Source organism: Lepidochelys kempii, chromosome 26 (assembly GCF_965140285.1).
Source record: "Lepidochelys kempii isolate rLepKem1 chromosome 26, rLepKem1.hap1, whole genome shotgun sequence".
Taxonomy (NCBI): domain Eukaryota; kingdom Metazoa; phylum Chordata; order Testudines; family Cheloniidae; genus Lepidochelys; species Lepidochelys kempii.
This window is the reverse complement of record NC_136405.1, coordinates 9945753-9963623: the sequence shown is the minus strand read 5'-3', so window position 1 is coordinate 9963623 and position 17871 is coordinate 9945753. Positions and strand designations below refer to the sequence as shown.

Sequence of the window (17871 nt, the reverse complement as noted above, 5' to 3'; positions counted from 1 at the left end):
AAAATGACGTCATTTCTGGGTCATCAGCAATGAAGCAGCGGCTTTCTTAACAGGGGGAAAAAAATCACCTGCTTGAATGGAATAACTGAGGGTTGTAGCTTGCTCACTGATGCGTGGTAAATCATATAATGGCTTTCAACTTCCCTTCACTGCCACAGCTGTTTGTACTGATCTTTTCTTCTGGTTTGATTGAAATATCACTTTTAGTAACTTGTAAATTGTAAATTGCTGGATTTTATTAGATGACACGTTAATTAAGCTGTCCTTTTTTTGAGGCCTGTAAGGCAGAGTGTCGGCTGAAGGCCAAACTAGAGAAGTAACTAGATAACTCATTAAAGGCAGAAGGCAAGTAACATTTAGGGCTTTAATGGTTTGCTTAAAAAAAACAGTGGTGAATAGGACGTGCAAAGATGTATACCCATACATCCTAGACCTGGACAGTTTGATGACCCTCAATCCTCCTGCACAATCTTATGTGACTGTGACTTGTGTAAATCCCCAGCCATTGAGAAGAGCCTAATAATTTGTTCTTGTTTAACACCATCTTATGTTCAATTTGGCATCATAGCTAGATTAAAATCAAGATTGGATTTTATTTTTTTATTTTTTTTTTAAGGAAAAGATCTGCTGTAGGAATTACGTTGAGGAAGTTCTATGGCCTGTGTTATACAGGAGGTCAGACTGGATGATCACAATGGTCCCTTCTTGGAATCTATCAGTCTATAGGGACAACCCATGCTAGACTGCTTCTTCACACAAGAATCACTTCTTTCTAATCCAGTGGAAGATTCTTGAGCAAGTCCTTATAACAGTGGCTAGAGGAGACCTGGAAAACACAATTTATTCAGACTGTCTGAAAGCCTGTAACAAAGTGCCTCACAAGAACCTATTAAAAGAACTCACGGTATGTCTGCATTAAGATCAGAGGTGTGACTGTGTGCTGTTTGTGTGAAAAGTAAAGTTAACAAAGAGACAGAAATTGAAGCCTAGGAATTAAACGGTCAATGTGTAAAGTAAACAGATGTCCACTGCCAACTAGGACCCCAGACCTGCAATGGATTCCACGTGGGCAGAACCCTGGGAATGTGCACAGCCCACTGACTGCAGTTGGTTATTTGTTGAGCTCATTGCAAGACTGAGGTTTGACTGTAGACCACCAGACTTGTTTTTTCAGTGAACCCATAATATACCAGGCAGAGGCGCCGACTTACTCTGTTCCGGGGAGTGCTTGACCCCTGCTCTGTCGCAGGCCCTGCTCCCACTCCACCCTTCCTCCAATCCCCTATCTCCACCCTCTTCCCCCACCTCTTTCCACACCCGCTCCTCTCCTCCCCTCTCCCCGCAAAAACTCCTGCACGCCACGGAACAGCTGATCACAGCAAGTGGGAGGGAAGGGGAGGCGCTGACCCACAGGGCTGCCAGTGGGTGCTGAGCACCCACTTCCCTCCCCCCCATGGAATCGGTGCCTGTGATACCAGGTTTCAACATGGGTTCTGAGATGTCACTTCTGCAGTGCTCAGATGCTGTATATACAAGCGCAGCTATATCCCATATAAGGGTCTTCTGCAAAGCATTTTAGAATGAAATAAATCAAACCTAGCAAAGGGATTGAGAATTTGAGATGAATTATTAAAATGTTTTTTATTATTATGAAGATTTAATCAGTACGTCACAGAGCATGGATTATGTATGTCCCTTCCGCAGAGACTAAGACGACATTACTATTTGTTTTGGCACATACAGGCTCCAGCCAACATTGGGGTCTCATTGATGTAGGCACTGAGCAACCACACAGTTTCCTTGAAGAGCTTATTGTCTAAATAGACAAAGACAAACAAAAAATGGGGAAAGGATGTAATATTATCCCAGTTTTACAGATGGCGGGGTGGAAATTGAGGCACAGAGAGGCTAAGTGACTTGCCTGGGGTCACACGGGAAGTCTGTGGCAGAGCCAGGAATGGACACCAGACCCCAAGAGCCCCAATCCACAATCTTTACCACAAGAGCAAACTTCCTTGTTTTTATTGACTTTGTGTATTGAAGAATATTCATGAATAAGCTTTTTTTTCTAAATGGGATCTTTCGCCCACCGCTTGACCAGTTTCCGTTATCTCAAATATTTACTTTCCACTGCAAAAGGAAATCACTTTTTTCTGTCTATTTTCTTTATAGTTCATAGTCCTACTATCCTCCAACATGCCATTTCCTCTTAATACCTACAATGGATCTGAATACTGTGACATTTCATAGGTTAATGCATTACTCTGTCTTCTGATAAATTAACTGGGCTATAATAGGAAGCTCATGTACCTGTAATGTTGTTTATACCTAAATCGTAAACTGGACATACTGTAGCTGAAATTGATTTCTAAATCATGTCCTTTAGATGAGTGTAGGAACGTGCAGCATAAGAATATGAAAATAACCATCCAGTGTCATTCCGAATGAATTGTATATTCATCGGGACATTGTTCGTTAATTTTTGAGGACCCTGAATCTAAACTGTTATTCATCAGGCTGAAATTTTTGGTTCAGTGCTAATTGCACTGCAGACACTTAGGACCTCTAACCCCCTTTCTGGACGAGGGGTAAATGTCAGGCAGAATTAGATCAAATGGTGTTTTAAGTCTCAGTGGGAATATATAGCTGTTTTAAATGTCTACCAGTTGTGACAGACAAAATAGGTTAACTTACAGCATGAATCCAAAGGCATTTCTTAAAGCTTCAAGTAAATGAAAAGCTTATATCTGAACCATAGTGTTTCACTGATGATTGATGATTATATCAAGACAACACAGATTTTGTTGCCACCGTATTTCATGGAGACAGATGTATTGATCAAAATACTAAAAGTATTGGTGATTCATCTTGGGCCACAGGTTCGATATTTTTGCCTTGTGTTGAAGTTTTAGAATAAACATTTTGACACAGAGTGCTTGAATGGAATGGTAAATATCAAATGGCTTCTCCATATGCTAAATGCCATACACTTCTGTGAGATGTCATTCATGTGCTTAGTCCTAATTCTGTTACAAAAGTAGCTGGGTTGAATGGGCCAATTTCTGTCTATCTGCTGGTCCTGTAGACACTTGCAAAAATGGGACCTGTGTTAAAATTCTAGGGCGTTGATTCATTAGGGATAAAGGTTGTAAGCTTTAGGGTAGGTAGACTGTTGTATATTTATCAACCACTGTGTTTCCTAACTCTGCTCAGAGTTCAGGTGAAATGTTGCAGAGGTGGGGCCTGAGAATGTTGAGTGACTATCTGAGGTGTACTCTTGGATTCTGTGCTGTGTTGCACTCATTTTTGCCAATCTGTCACACTAAAGGGACCACATAACCAGTGGGACCCAGTCCTTCTTCGTGATGGGATTGACCAGGTGACATAGAGAAAGTGGAATGGCTTTACTCTACCCTTCTTCACAAATTGAATGAGAATGTGGACATGTATGTGAGGGATGCAAGGAGCATGACCAGAACACATAATTTGGTTGTTTTCAGCTATGAAATGGCCTCAAAGGCTGTTGCAGCAAAGCATAAGTTAGAGGTTAATTCTAACTTATGTGGGGAATCTGGGCAGAGAAGAGCGGAGTTGCAAAGGAGGCTTAAGAACCCTCCATTTCTACATCAAGCATAACTATTTATCTCTGGAGACAAAATAATCAGTGGGTGGTTGAAGGGTTAATGTCTAGCTATTCCACCTGGAGGCAGGCGGGGCACACCCTGACTGTTTCCTAGGAGCAATGCACACATTGCTCTATCCAAGGACAAGGGCTAGATATGAACCCTGAGAACTTGATTGTTTGGACAGCAACTGTGGGAGGTTTCTTTAGCCTGGGCTCAAGGCCTGAGAACCAGGATTGTAGTAGATAGAGGATGGTAACTAAGCATATGAATCAACGTCATACATTCCTTTGTGTAGCAGTGTGTAATGCTTAGGGGGAGAAATATAATAAAAGGAGAAGGTGGAAGGCAGGGGGGGCAGAACAGCCCATCTCCGCTGACCAGCCTGCTTGCTTGCAAAAAGCTGTGTTCTGTCTCATCACTGAACCGCAACAACTGGCGCCCAAACGTGGGGCCCTCAGCACTCACCTCGCCCGGCAAGGGTTTCAGACGCGTCACTCATCCACTTCGTGGATCCCGGTGAGTATTTTTCATTGTGGTAAGTATGGGAAGCTCCCTCTCTGCTTTGCAAGTGCAACACCGTAATGAGCTGCAGTATTTGCTGCGTAAGGCTCAGCATGACTGCCCGGCTCGAGAACTCACTCTCCTGCTACAGGAGGTGCGTGCCAAGTGCCCGTGGTATCCTGAAGCTGGAAGCCTTAAGTTAGCGGACTGGGAGCGATTGGGCCAGACATTGCACAAAGAGCCTCGGGCACCCGTGCAGGCTTTACATGCCTGGCACCTCTGCCGCGACGTGGTACAGCGTGTCGCCTCAGACAGACCCTCCCTCGCGAGGCTGGTGCTCTCGCTGCCCCCGTCCGCCCCTGCAGTCATCCCCCCTCCTGGTGATGCGACACAGCGTGTCGCCTTGGAAAGGCCCTCTCCAGCCCCAACAGAGGAGCTGCCGATCCTGCCACCCCCGTCCGCTCCTGCAGCCATCCCTCCCCCTGCTTCGCCCCCAGTGCCTCTATTACCACCGCCTCCCTGGCCTTCCCCACCGGAGCCGGTGTGTGATTACCCTCCCCCCATGGGGCCCCCCGGAGAGTCATCTGCATCTGCTCAGAAGCTTTCGCTGGTGCAACAAATGGTTCACGCAGCGACAGCTCGATCAGATCTTACAGCAGAGGAGCTGGCTGATCTGGTCTCCGTTTGCCCGGTGACCTGGCAGAATGATGACCAGGGCAACCCCGTGGGCACCTGGACCACTCTGCCATACTCGGTGGTTAGAGAGGTAAAGAAAGCAATTCGTGAATTTGGCCTGACTAGCACCTTTGTGCGTGGTCTCATTGAAGGGATGGGTGCTGGGTACTCCCTAATCCCTGAGGATTGGAAAACGCTGCTGCGCATGATGTTGTCACCCAGTCAGTATGTTATTTGGCTTAGTGAGTATCGGCAGATGGCAGAACGCCAAGCCCAGGTATATAGAGAGCAAGGTATCATTTATGAGCATTTGGCAGGGGAGGGCCAGTTTGCTACTATTGGGATGCAGTCTCAACTCCCTCCGGCCGTCTTCCCCATTATCTCCACCTGTGCCCAGCATGCTTTCAAGAAGGTCCCGGATTCAGGCAAGCCTACCAAAAGCTTTGTCAGTATCCGTCAGGGTGCCTTAGAGTCCTTTTTGGATTTTACCAACAGATTGCAGGAGGACACTGACTTTCAGCTGCCAGGGGAGGTCTGTGCCATACCTACACAGGTGATGGGACCTCTCCCTGCCGGCTTTGTAGGTCTTGTTCTCCCTCGCTCACATGCTGGGAAACAGGGCTTTTTTGTCATTCCAGGGGTCATTGATGCTGATTACACTGGCATTATTAAGGTTCAGGTGTGGACTCATCTTCCACAGTCGCTCCCACGTGGACGGTCAATTGCACAATTGATTTTAGTCCCCTATCAGGTGCCAGCTGCCGAGGATCGAACTCGGGGTGGAGGAGGCTTTGGATCGACGTTGTCTCACTCGCCGTCTCACAGCGCGTCTTCTCCACTTGTTGCTCTGACAATGTCAGTCCGCCCCTCAAAACCTTGCTAGATAAACAATTAAAACAAGGGGAGCTGTGTCTCTGAACCTTAGGAGACATTCAACAACAAATGTATATCCTCTTGTTTACTTTAAATAATTTAACACTGAATGCAGATCAGCAGACCCCTGCGGATCGGCATTTTCACAAATCTGAGGTACTGGAAAGACCGCGTGTCTTTTACCGTCAGCTGCCCGATCCACAGTGGCTGGGCCCAGCACCTCTAATCACTTGGGGTCGGGGATATGCTGCTGTGTCTCTCCCTGCAGGACCGTTGTGGGTTCCAGCCCGGTGCGTGCGACCAGCACTTAAACAACATGGCATGGCACCAGGGGCTGTCGAATCCCATACCAGAGTTTCAGCTGACCTTGGAGGAGACCGCGTTGCCCCCCGAGTCGACAATGGCGGGACGGAAACGGAGGAGGCGTAGCGTCCCAAGCCAGCCCGTGACATGGGGAGCAGTAAAAGCATTGGTCGCCACGGCTCAACGAAAACTGGCAGCAGATCAGCAGCCAGAAACTCCTAAGACTTTGTTTGTGGCGATTCTCGCCCAAATCACTGCTAATTCTGTGATGATTGTGTGCCTTTTGTGCCTGCTATTTTCTGTAGGGGTTGGCTCGGAAGCGCCTCCCCCGTTACAAGCCCGAAGGAGAATAAGATACTGCTCTTTGCTTATGCTAATCTTTTCTCCCAGTATTTTAGCATGGCTAATTGGGGCCCGGCCAACTATACTCTGCCTCGCACGGCTATATCCCTCCACACACCGTACCCGGCCGGGGCTCACAATGTCACCTGTGCACGTGTAGTTAACTGCACTAGTACAAAGGTGCCATTGGGCTGTCAAAAAATTTCTTAATCCCTTTTAAATTGTTCCCATGCTGTTAATGTTTCATATAATTATGGCCATATCATCCTACCATCAGGATGGGTTTTTACTTGTGGTTCATGCACCTTTAATTATATTCCTGCAAATTTAAGTGATGGCACCCTTTGCTGTCTTAGTAGAATGATACTTATATTGCCTTTTGCTGGTTACAATTGTAGTAAAAGAAGTGTATCCCTTTTAGATGATTATATTGCAGATGTTAAGCTTTTGGTTATTTTGTGTTTGTAATTATTGGGCTTATTTTTTGTTGTTGCTGTGTACAATGTATTCCTTCCTTGTTAAGACTTTGTAAAATTTTTGCCCTGGAAAGCTCCCCAGGTTATGTCCTTGTCTGTCTGGGAGTTAAATAGCATGATAAAACAAATTGGCGGCTACCATGAGATGGCCAACTATCAATAAACAAAAAAAGGGGAGATGAAGGGTTAATGTCTAGCTATTCCACCTGGAGGCAGGCGGGGCACACCCTGACTGTTTCCTAGGAGCAATGCACACATTGCTCTATCCAAGGACAAGGGCTAGATATGAACCCTGAGAACTTGATTGTTTGGACAGCAACTGTGGGAGGTTTCTTTAGCCTGGGCTCAAGGCCTGAGAACCAGGATTGTAGTAGATAGAGGATGGTAACTAAGCATATGAATCAACGTCATACATTCCTTTGTGTAGCAGTGTGTAATGCTTAGGGGGAGAAATATAATAAAAGGAGAAGGTGGAAGGCAGGGGGGGCAGAACAGCCCATCTCCGCTGACCAGCCTGCTTGCTTGCAAAAAGCTGTGTTCTGTCTCATCACTGAACCGCAACAGGTGGTGGTTTCTTCCAGCTGAGAGGAGGTGTGCCTAGAAGAGCAGGTTCTTTGGCTGAGTTCTGAGATAGAAATTCTGAATTTATGAGGAGGGTTGGTGTATTTACAGGCCAATGCTCAATAACACAAATCAAGCCACCAAAGTGAATGCATTTTTCTTACTTCTCACGTCTCCTAAAGCACTTCTGGAAGGTGCCGAGAAACTACGGTGGTGAGGACTGTATACGGACTTCTATAGATTTTTTGTTCACTTATGTTATGAAGCTGGTCAGGAAACGGGCTGTTTTGGAATCAGTCAAATGGGCTGCAGGCAGCATGTTTGTCAAATGCCATCACTGTCCCCGGACCATTTTGTAAATAGGTGCAGTGATGGCTATTCAAAATTCTGCTTCATTTGTGAATTGCAGGGTGTCATTTGAGGAGATGTGGGAATTGCCATATGGAGTCAGACCAGTGGTCCATCTAGCCCAGTATCTTGTATCTGACAGTGGCCTGCACCAGATGTATAAGAGAGAAATGCAAAGAACTCCACAGTGGAGAATTCAGGGCTTTCCTAATTGCCTGTGGACTCCTCCAAAGGAGCACAGCATTCTCTAACGTCTTCCCGCTAATAGGTGTGTTGTCCTCTCCATATCCATCTCCTGATGCACTTAAGCAGCCTCCCAGCTGAAGTCAGGATAGGAGCGTAATTTAAACGGCTCGTATACAACAGCATATTTCTCCTGTGTGTGCCGGTTTTAGGGCCCAATCCGTCGACTAATCCAGACGCGGGCTAGAAATCTCATTGTCTATAGTGGGGTTACACAGGTGAACAAGGATGGCAAGCTGGGCCCATGCTGTGTATCTGAAATTCCCATAGCAGTGTTTCATTGGGCTGAGTTTACTACGTTAGTTTATCATTCATCACAATAAAGAGAAGCCCCAAACCTTCCTTTATTCTCCCTTCTCCCCGAGTGCATGTGTAAAAGGCACTTTGCCATTCATACCAATACCACACATTTCAGTAACAGCATCACAACCCAGGCCATTCTGGAAACCAAGAGGGGAAAAGAAAATCCATGACAGATTGCAGCTTCTGATTATCATGAAACCCTTGCATGCGTGAGCGAGTTCAGACTTTTGGAAGGGAGGCTTTGCTTTTCCTAGCTTCAGAGCCATGCTATCTGGAGGTCTGCAGATCTCTCTCTTAAACTATAGAAATTGTATATATTTTAATTTCATGGTGTGTGAACATTTATGCTGGTGTGTAGAGTGCAGCCATTGTACATCCAGCTAGCATGGGTATAAATAGCAATGTCACAGTGTCTCCCTTGAAATGTGCATTAACTATTTATGCTAAACAATCTGTTCCACCTTGTATTTAGCTGTGACACTGAGTACATTTCACAAGAAGAAGAAGATGATCAGAAGAAGAGCTCTGCATGAGCGCAAAAGCTTGTCTCACCAACAGAAGTGGGTCCAGTAAAAGATATTCTTCCCCCCACTTGTCTCACTGGAGAGCAGTGCTAATAACATGTTTCTGAATGTAGCCTTCAAAATTAAGTAAACATTTTACATAGCCCTTGGAGGTTCTTTAATTAAAGCCAGATATTCTGTGGAATTGTCTTTTCTCTTTGTATCAGGTATTACCATTTTTAGAATGTTTCCAGAACAACAGCTGACTGCTGATGGTTACTATCTTTCTCTTCAAAGCCAGTTAAGGGACTGAAACAACTTCGGCTTTTCTGACAATACAATTACTTCTGACAAGAAAAGTAATCATCCTGTTTGTGGGGAGGAAAACAAAAATCTTTGTCTCCCCTAATCTTTCTTTATAGTTTTCAAAAACCTTTTTTAATAGAATAACTCCCCCCCCCATCATAACTCAAGATTCTTGTCTAAATTCATTTATTTCTTGTCCTCCGCTTTGCATTATAGTGGCTGACAACGTGATTGGTAGCTAGGGTCTGATCCAAAGCCCATTGACTTCATGGAAAGATTCCCAATGACTTCAGTGGTCTCGAATACAGAGGTGATGGATCTTCTAGGTAGGGAGATCCAGAAACTCAAAAGTATGTAGGTACCTAACTCCCATTGGTTTCAAAGTACCGTTGAGGATCTACGACAGAATGTCTCTCATTATGTATTGCATAGAATTATAATTTATGTATGTATGTATGTATTTATTTATTTATACCATCGGAGCACCTAGGATCAGGGACCCCACTGTGTTAGGTGCTGTACAGACAGAACAAAAATATGTTCCCTGGTCTTGGTTGAATGTTGTAGTACTAATTAATTAAATATAAGGCCCTAAATGGCAGAAGAGAGATCACTTAATCACTCCCTCTGGGGCACCTGGCATTGGCCACTGTCGGCAGACAGGATACTGGGCTGGATGGACTTTTGGTCTGACCCAGTATGGCCATTCTTATGGTCTTACGTTAAATGAGGAAGCAGTATTCAAAGGTGCATTAATGATAATTTAATTGATAAACTTTACATTGGTGATGGGTTGAAGCACTTCTGAAATAAAATAACTGGGTATACAGTTTGCCCTCCCCTGAACTGAACTTCAGCCTTGTGTGATGTGTTTTGCAGATTTTTTGCATGGCTCCCTCTATATCCAATAAGGATGACTTTGCCTTTTTATATTGTGAACCTAACAGGCTAGCTTGCAGATGCACATATTGTACTTAGAGTGGAAGATGGTGAGTTTTGTGGTGGTCCTTAGTCCCTATAGGAGCTGGTTTCACAGACTTGGACCAGCCCTCTTCTCACAGCTTCCCCCCCCACCCCCCCGGCATGCAAAAACTCTGTCTCCTGCACAGACTAGCTTTACCCTTGTGGTCAAAAGATACATTGTGCATGAGGAGCAGAATTGTCGACCCTAGTCTTCACCTCAAAGCTTTAGATGAGCTTTTAGATATCCCGAAGCAGCTGACAGACCTAACATTAGTATGGAAAACTGCCTCAGATCCATCACTGTACGCAGATCACCCATCACACAGGATAACGCCATCTCAGTGTTGTGGGAAAGGCTTAATCCATGGCATTATAGTTGACAGACATGTGCTTGTGCTCTTTGCAATGTCATTTTTACCCTGGTACAGAAGTACTGAAGGGACATAAATATGCAAGAAACATAAAACAGCTGAGGATGACGAATGCTATAAATATGTTCTTTGTGAATGTGTCATTCACGTTTTTATGAGAAGAATAATTAATATTCAAGTGTGCATAGCCTTTGCTAGGTGGGGAAATGTGTACATCCTTAAACAACAAAATAAATTTGTTCCAGTTTATTGAAAATGAGCTGCATCTAGTGTTTTTTAACTCGCTATAGGTAAACCCTGTAGGGTAGGTGAAACATGCCATAATTTTAAATACGACTACTGTTTGATGCACTAGATGCTATATTGTTGCTTAGGCTGGACAGATTAAATTAAATTCAAATGAGATTTTTACTTCATGTAAATAGTACTCTTAATGACTAATGTTATAAAATGATATTTTATTAATGTGTTACTGTTGTAATTAGCAACTTAAAAAGCAAGCTCCAAAACACCTTTGAATTGTGTAAGTTTTGAGGCGTAGTAAAAGAAGCAGGAGGTACCAGTGAATTTCTAATTCCCTTCAGAAAATACAAATCCAAAGTAATGGCTTCAGCTATTTGTGTAAGACATAAAAATTGATATAATGTATGTGGTAAAGCTCCTATTGAGTATTATTATAAATGATAGATTTTTCTCTCCCCCTACAGTTTAGATGGTGCAATGCTTACTGTACAAACAACTCATGAAAAGTCAACATGTTTTACAAGTAAATAATTTACAACTGTTGTGCGGAATACGGAATAATATTTCACACTAAGTGACATTAATTAGGGCAGAAATATTCAAATGGAGAAGAACTGGGAGATGACTACGCTGCAAAGAAAATATTTTCTAGTTGCCATCTAAATGCAAATGAGCAAAAGAGATGCTGGCACATTACTCTTTAGGGGAAATGCTTTCTATTAAGAACCAAGTGCTTTAGTGATTACGAGACTTCTGGAATGGTACCACGAGCCAAATTCTGTTCTCATTCAAGGCAGTCTCCTCCATTGCCTTTATGGAGGCACCAGGATTTAGACTGGAGGTGTTGGGATAACTCGTATCGATTTGGGCCCCAATCCTGCGAACATTAGACATGTGTAACTTGACTTACAGGAGCAAACCCATTGACGTTAATGGGGCTACTCTCACTTGCATAAAGTTAAAAGAATTCAGGGCCAGAAGAAACCCTTATGATCATCTAGTCTAATTTTTTTGCATAACACGAGCTATAGAATTTCACCCAGTAATTCCTATATCAAGCTCAATAAGCTCTGACTAAACTAGAGCATGTCATTCAGAAAGGCTTCTAGCGATGGAGAATCCACCAAGTCCCTTGGAATGTGGCTCTGGTGGTTAATAACCCTCACTCTTAGAAATTTGCACCTTATTTTCCAGTTTGAGGTGTTGTCTAGCCACAACTGCCTGTTTCATGCTGTTGTCTGCTAGACTAAAGAGACCACTGCTATCAGAAATCTTCCTGTCATAGAAAACCTGTAGATGTGGCCAAGTCACCTGTTAACATTATTTTTGATGATCAAAAAAGACTGACCTTCTTAAGTCTTCCTCTGTAAAGCAAGTTTACCTCACAAGGTATGTCTACGCTGCATTGTAATCCCAGGTTGTTGGACCCAGGCTTGTGGACTCAGTGTTTCCAAACCCATGGTGGAGTGTCCACGTTGCATTCTAAACCTAGACTTATTATTGGTGGACCCAGTTTCACCGCTATGCTAATGCGTCCATACTGCACTACACAGACCATCTGACTCGGATCTGTGCCTTGCACTGCATCCACACTGCAAAATGATGGGGCTTAGACCCAAGTCACAGCTGGACTCGAGCTCTGACCGTCCCCTTTATCACGATCCAGGGACTGTGGTGCTGAGTGCTTGCTGATCTTAGTCAGGCTGATTTGTGTGTAGACGGAAGTGGGGCTTGGGTTCAAACCTCAAATCAGAGCCCAGACTCAGTATACAGTGCAGACACATGCATAAATTTTCACAGGATCCTGGCCATAGATCTCTTCTTCAGGTATGGCTGTGTGTGGACAGAGTCGGGGAGAACCATGAAGATACTGTGGTCCATTGCATAGGATACTTGGCTGGGAGGCAGTTCTTCCTTTGCAGATGGAGATATTGAGGCTAAGGCACTGCAATGACTTGCTCAGGGTCACAGCAGGAGAGTCAGTGTTTAGGATTAGAACAGAGGGGTTCCCTTCTCCCATGCTTTCTTCCCTCTCCCCCCTTCCTTAGTACAAGGATTTGACAGATCATGAACTTGATCACTTTACTAATCCATTGTATCCTTTCCCTCTACTTCGTGTGGATGGGATTTTTTGAAGGAACCGAAGGAAGTTAGATGCCCCATTCAGTGGGAGTTGGGCCCTGAACTCCCACAGGCTTCCTTAAAAACTCCAGCCTGCGTGGCTATGTAGAGTTTGAGCTGCGTGGGACGGGGATTCTGCTGCCTTTTCTGCTTGGAAAGAGCCGTATCAGAAATGACTTCTAATGAACAGTAATTTACTCAGTGGTACCTTTCTATTGTAACTTATTCTTTGTGTTACGGTAGCATGAAGGCGCCCTGATTTGGAATTCGAATCCCACTGCATTTAGGCACTGTACATACAATAGAATCATAGAATATCAGGGTTGGAAGGGACCCCAGAAGGTCATCTAGTCCAACCCCCTGCTCAAAGCAGGACCAATTCCCAGTTAAATCATCCCAGCCAGGGCTTTGTCAAGCCTGACCTTAAAAACCTCTAAGGAAGGAGATTCTACCACCTCCCTAGGTAACGCATTCCAGTGTTTCACCACCCTCTTAGTGAAAAAGTTTTTCCTAATATCCAATCTAAACCTCCCCCACTGCAACTTGAGACCATTACTCCTCGTTCTGTCATCTGCTACCATTGAGAACAGTCTAGAGCCATCCTCTTTGGAACCCCCTTTCAGGTAGTTGAAAGCAGCTATCAAATCCCCCCTCATTCTTCTCTTCTGCAGGCTAAACAATCCCAGCTCCCTCAGCCTCTCCTCATAAGTCATGTGTTCCAGTCCCCTAATCATTTTTGTTGCCCTTCGCTGGACCCTCTCCAATTTATTCACATCCTTCTTGAAGTGTGGGGCCCAAAACTGGACACAGTACTCCAGATGAGGCCTCACCAATGTCGAATAGAAAGATAATTCCATCCCAAAAAGAGCTTATGAAGTATGAGCCAGAACCTCAACTTGTGTAAATTATCATCACTTCACTGACTGAGCTAGGGTGATTCACATCAGCCAAGGATCATTCCATGTGTATCTTTATACATCTGCATTTTTATATGCACACAACTTTGTTTTGTGAATTCTTGCAGAAATATTGGTGGTTGTACAGCATGGGATGTTGGGTAGGTAACACCAGTCTGTCAGATTGGGTTAAAATCAGGTATGCTCTGGGGGTTTAAAAGTCGTGCTTCCTGTTTGATATGAAATCACCCTTCATACAGTTATATTGTTGTTACCAGCATGAATCTGCCAAGAGCTATTTACAGTGATCAGCTGCATGCAAAGTACTCTGCGAAATGAAAAGTGGAATAAAAGAAGCTTAGGAAGGGAAGCAAAAGCATATTAGAAGAACTTCTTGTCCCTAACATATAAAATATTGCTTTACTTACATAGAAGATGAAGCATTGATTCTGTGAGATGACTGCCATGACTCACCTCAAACTGTACCCCTACTTTCTAAGGGGGAAAGCTGACCTTGTAAAGATTTACACAGAGAAGTTACTGGGATTACTCCTAGGAGTAAAGATACTTATGAGCGTAACTCTTTACAAGAGTATTAAGAGAAGTAAAACCGGAGCCATCTTGTGACAAGGACCACTGTGCTCCTCCAGTCAGACCTCCTGTATACACAGGCTGCAGAATTTTCCCCGGAAGCTGAAGTAAAGCATATCCTTCAGAAAGGGGGATCGTCTTGTTTGAAAGACTGCATGTGATGGTAATTTTCCTAGTGCTGCTATGGCCACGATCCTAATACTGTTTTTCACATAATGCCTGCCAGAGTTCATGCTTTTAGGCTTGACCTCTTGGCAGGCAAAAATAAAGCACAGCGCTTGACACAAACGCTACTGAAATCATTGTCATCAGTGGGCTACAGATCAGGCCCTCAGTCATGCTGCAAAAGATCAACTTCAGGGGTGAACACCACCAAACGCTGACGACGGCAGATGGACAGTTTTGGCCCCAGAGCTTTTCAGGTATCCCCAGCACCTTGAAAATCCTATTTCCCTTGGAAACATTTCCACCCATCATTATTACAAGTGACCTCTAAGATGGCTATAAACTGAAAGAGATTTGAGAATTTGGGGTCTTCCCCACCTCATTTGTTGACATTGAGCATTCGGAAGCAAATTGAGTACAACCCTTATTATTGTTTGTTTACAGGACAGTACACTCTAATGGCCCCAAATTAAAATTAGGGCCCCATTAGATGCTATACAAACACATGATGAGAGAGACACTCCGTCCTGAAGAGTTCACAATCCAAACAGACAAGACAGACACATGTTCTGAGAGGAGAAAGGGGAAGTGACTTGCCCAAAGTCACGCAGCAGGTCAGTGCCAGAGCTGGCCATAGAACGCATAGAAATCATCTGCCCCCCCAGCAGCACTGGTTTATTAATGGTGTCCACAGTTCTCCCAGGTCCTGCGAGAGGATGATTTCCAGTAATAGCAGCAACCAAGGTGGCTGAGATGGAAAGAGAAGAATTAGCCAGGAGCCGGCAGGTGTATGCACAGAGAGAAAGGGGTGTGGGGACAAGAGGTGACCTGAGCATGTTTTGTGATGCTCAGAGGCATCAAGCCCAAAAGATCCTTCTAAACATAAACAGGGGAGTAGAAGAAGCCTTACAATAACTTTTGATGTAAAGATCAGCACAGAGTATTGAATGGGCACTGTATTGGAAAATGGAATTTAAAGAAAAATCAGTTGACAGTGGCCCTTTAAATAATGGAGCATTGCAATAGTTTCTGTGTTATATGTGGCCAACATGAATATGGGGTGAGCCCAGTTAATGATTTCTGAATCTCAGCCTGATCACCAGGCAATCATGCAATAATCTCCTAGCAAAGGAATTCACGCGTCAATTGATCCTACGACTGAAATTACTGTGTGTGTCATTGGCAGGGTAACAAGACAGAGGAAAGAGAGAAAAAGAACAGGGGCGTGTGTGTGTGTGTGTGTATATAGAGAGAAAATCAATGGCTAGTCAATGGGGTCAGTGCAGTGTGTGTGCAGATAGGGCAGTGAGAGAAATCATGTTTCTTTAGGGAAAAGGTCTGTGGACTTTTTCCCCCTTGCAGTCTCCCCAAAATAAAACATTGTATTGAGAGAGTTTAATCTAATCTTTGAGGGGCTATGTAAACATTCAGGGCTTGATTTTCAGGAGGGCTGAGGGTCTGCGGCTCAAGCTGACTTCACTGGAGCCGTGGAGGATCAGCTTGCCCCAGGGGATTATGATGATGGTTTATAGTGCAGTCGAGCCTAAAGGCCTCAGCCGGGCCAGAAGCCATTGTCAAGAAGTCGCACAAACGCACAGAGAATGACAGACTCTTCCGTTAAGAGCTTACTTACTCTGAAAGATTCGCATTGATTTCAGTGGGCTTTGGATCAGGCAGCTACAGAACTTCCCTCGCTGACAGGCAGGCCATGATGTTCTCTTTTGGCAGCCCCCGGTAAGGGCTGGGAGAAATGCAAAAGAGAGTTGAGGAGAGCGGTATGTCTATATTAGGCACTTGGAGGGGCCAATAATGAAGAGAAGGGGAAATCCATTAGGGACTGGGAAATTAAAAAGATGAGCAATTTGAGGCAGACTGTCTTTTTGTTCTGTGTTTGCGTAGCGCCTAGTACAATGATTCCTGACCTTGTTGAAACCTCCAGGTACTACTGCATTATGACGGTCCTGTCCAGGACTTCTAGCTGCTACCACAGTACAACAGCAATAGCAATAATAATGATTCATAACAGTGATGGGATAGGTTTGATGTTAGAAGTTTGAGTTAGTGGCAGGAAAGGCTGGACATGGGAAGAGCTCCTCATGCTGATGCATACTTGGGAGACTCTCTGAATATTCCTACACCTCTAACCTACTAGTTTCCCCCAATGAACTAGTCTTTAATTATAGCTGGTCAGCATTTTCCACATTTCAAAATGTAGATAAACTTCAAATTCTGAAATTAGGGGGAAAGTGGACAATTATTTGACAGAATGTTCAATCGTTTCCCTTTTTTATTTTATTTTATTTTATGAACCAAGTACAGCGCTGGTCAAACACGTTTGAATTTCAAAACTTCACATTTCAAAATTTGGAGGAGAGCGGAAATTCGGGGGAAAAACGCCCCACCATGATGCCCTTCCTTCCCCCCCCCCGACCCCCACCATTTTTCCCGACTCAGCTCTGTTAATAGTCATTAAAGAGGCACTATAAGCTTTGATGAAATGAACGTAGCATTGAAGTGGGACAGGAAAGTATTTTTTTTATTGGGATAAAAATGGAAACAAATTTTAATAATTAGAGGGCTCTTCAATCTGGCAGACAAATGTATCACAAGATCCAATAGTTGGAAGTTGCAACTTGACAAATTCACCCCGGAATTAAGGCGCAGATTTTTAACTGTGAGGGTAATTAATCTTTGGAACAATTTACCAATGACTGTGCTGAAATCTCTGTCCTTGACAATTTTTTAATCAAGGTTGGATATTCTTATAAAAGATACACTCTAGGTCAAACAAGAACTAATTTGGAGAAGTCCTATGGAATGTGCTATATAGGAGGTCAGACTGAATGATCACCATGATTCCTTCTGGCCTTAAAATCTGCAAATCTATGAATCAGTTTCTTGGAAGCAAGTTTCTTTCAGCAAGGCTGTGATTTATTTTGGTGTTTTCCCTGACTTCATCCAAGAATAGCTTTTACTCATTAAAAACAAATTAAACCATAATGCCTTAAAAATAAATACAAACTGAATTAGAAAACAAAACAAAACCCAGCCATTTGAGTTGCAAATTGCAATTAAGTATTCTCCCACATTTGCAGTAATTGAGTGGGAGCTGATGTGGTTTGAACACCCTGATGATATTTTCAATGAAATGTTAATTTTCCCTGTAGAAGTTGATTTATATTATGAATGATGATTTCAGATATCTGATAAAACTGGCAGGTAATTAAGCAACCACTTCCTTACGTGACATGCTATGGGAACCCATTCCCTCTGCATTGTGCTGAAGGTAATAAAAAGTACCATGACAGAGTGTTTACTGGAAGTAATTGACAGGAGAAAGCGTGAAGGGAGGGTGTGAGGGAAGGAAAACATCTTCATTATGACAACAAAAATGATAGCAATTTGAATCAGATTGCATATCAGACATCCTAATTCTTCTTTGGGTGACTGATCTATTAGAT

General features: G+C 43.8%; 1 long non-coding RNA gene across 2 annotated transcripts; it reads left to right on the top strand.

Annotated features, from left to right (window-relative positions):
* Positions 1-3690: 3690 nt before the first annotated feature.
* On the top strand, positions 3691-7327 carry LOC144929905 (uncharacterized). Of its 2 annotated transcripts, none has more exons than XR_013635069.1 (2): positions 3691-4142; positions 5441-7327. It is a non-coding gene; the product is annotated as an uncharacterized LOC144929905 (long non-coding RNA). The 2 variants fall into 2 exon arrangements; XR_013635070.1 differs by lacking the exon at positions 3691-4142 and adding an exon at positions 4771-4893.
* The last annotated feature ends 10544 nt before the right edge of the window (positions 7328-17871 follow it).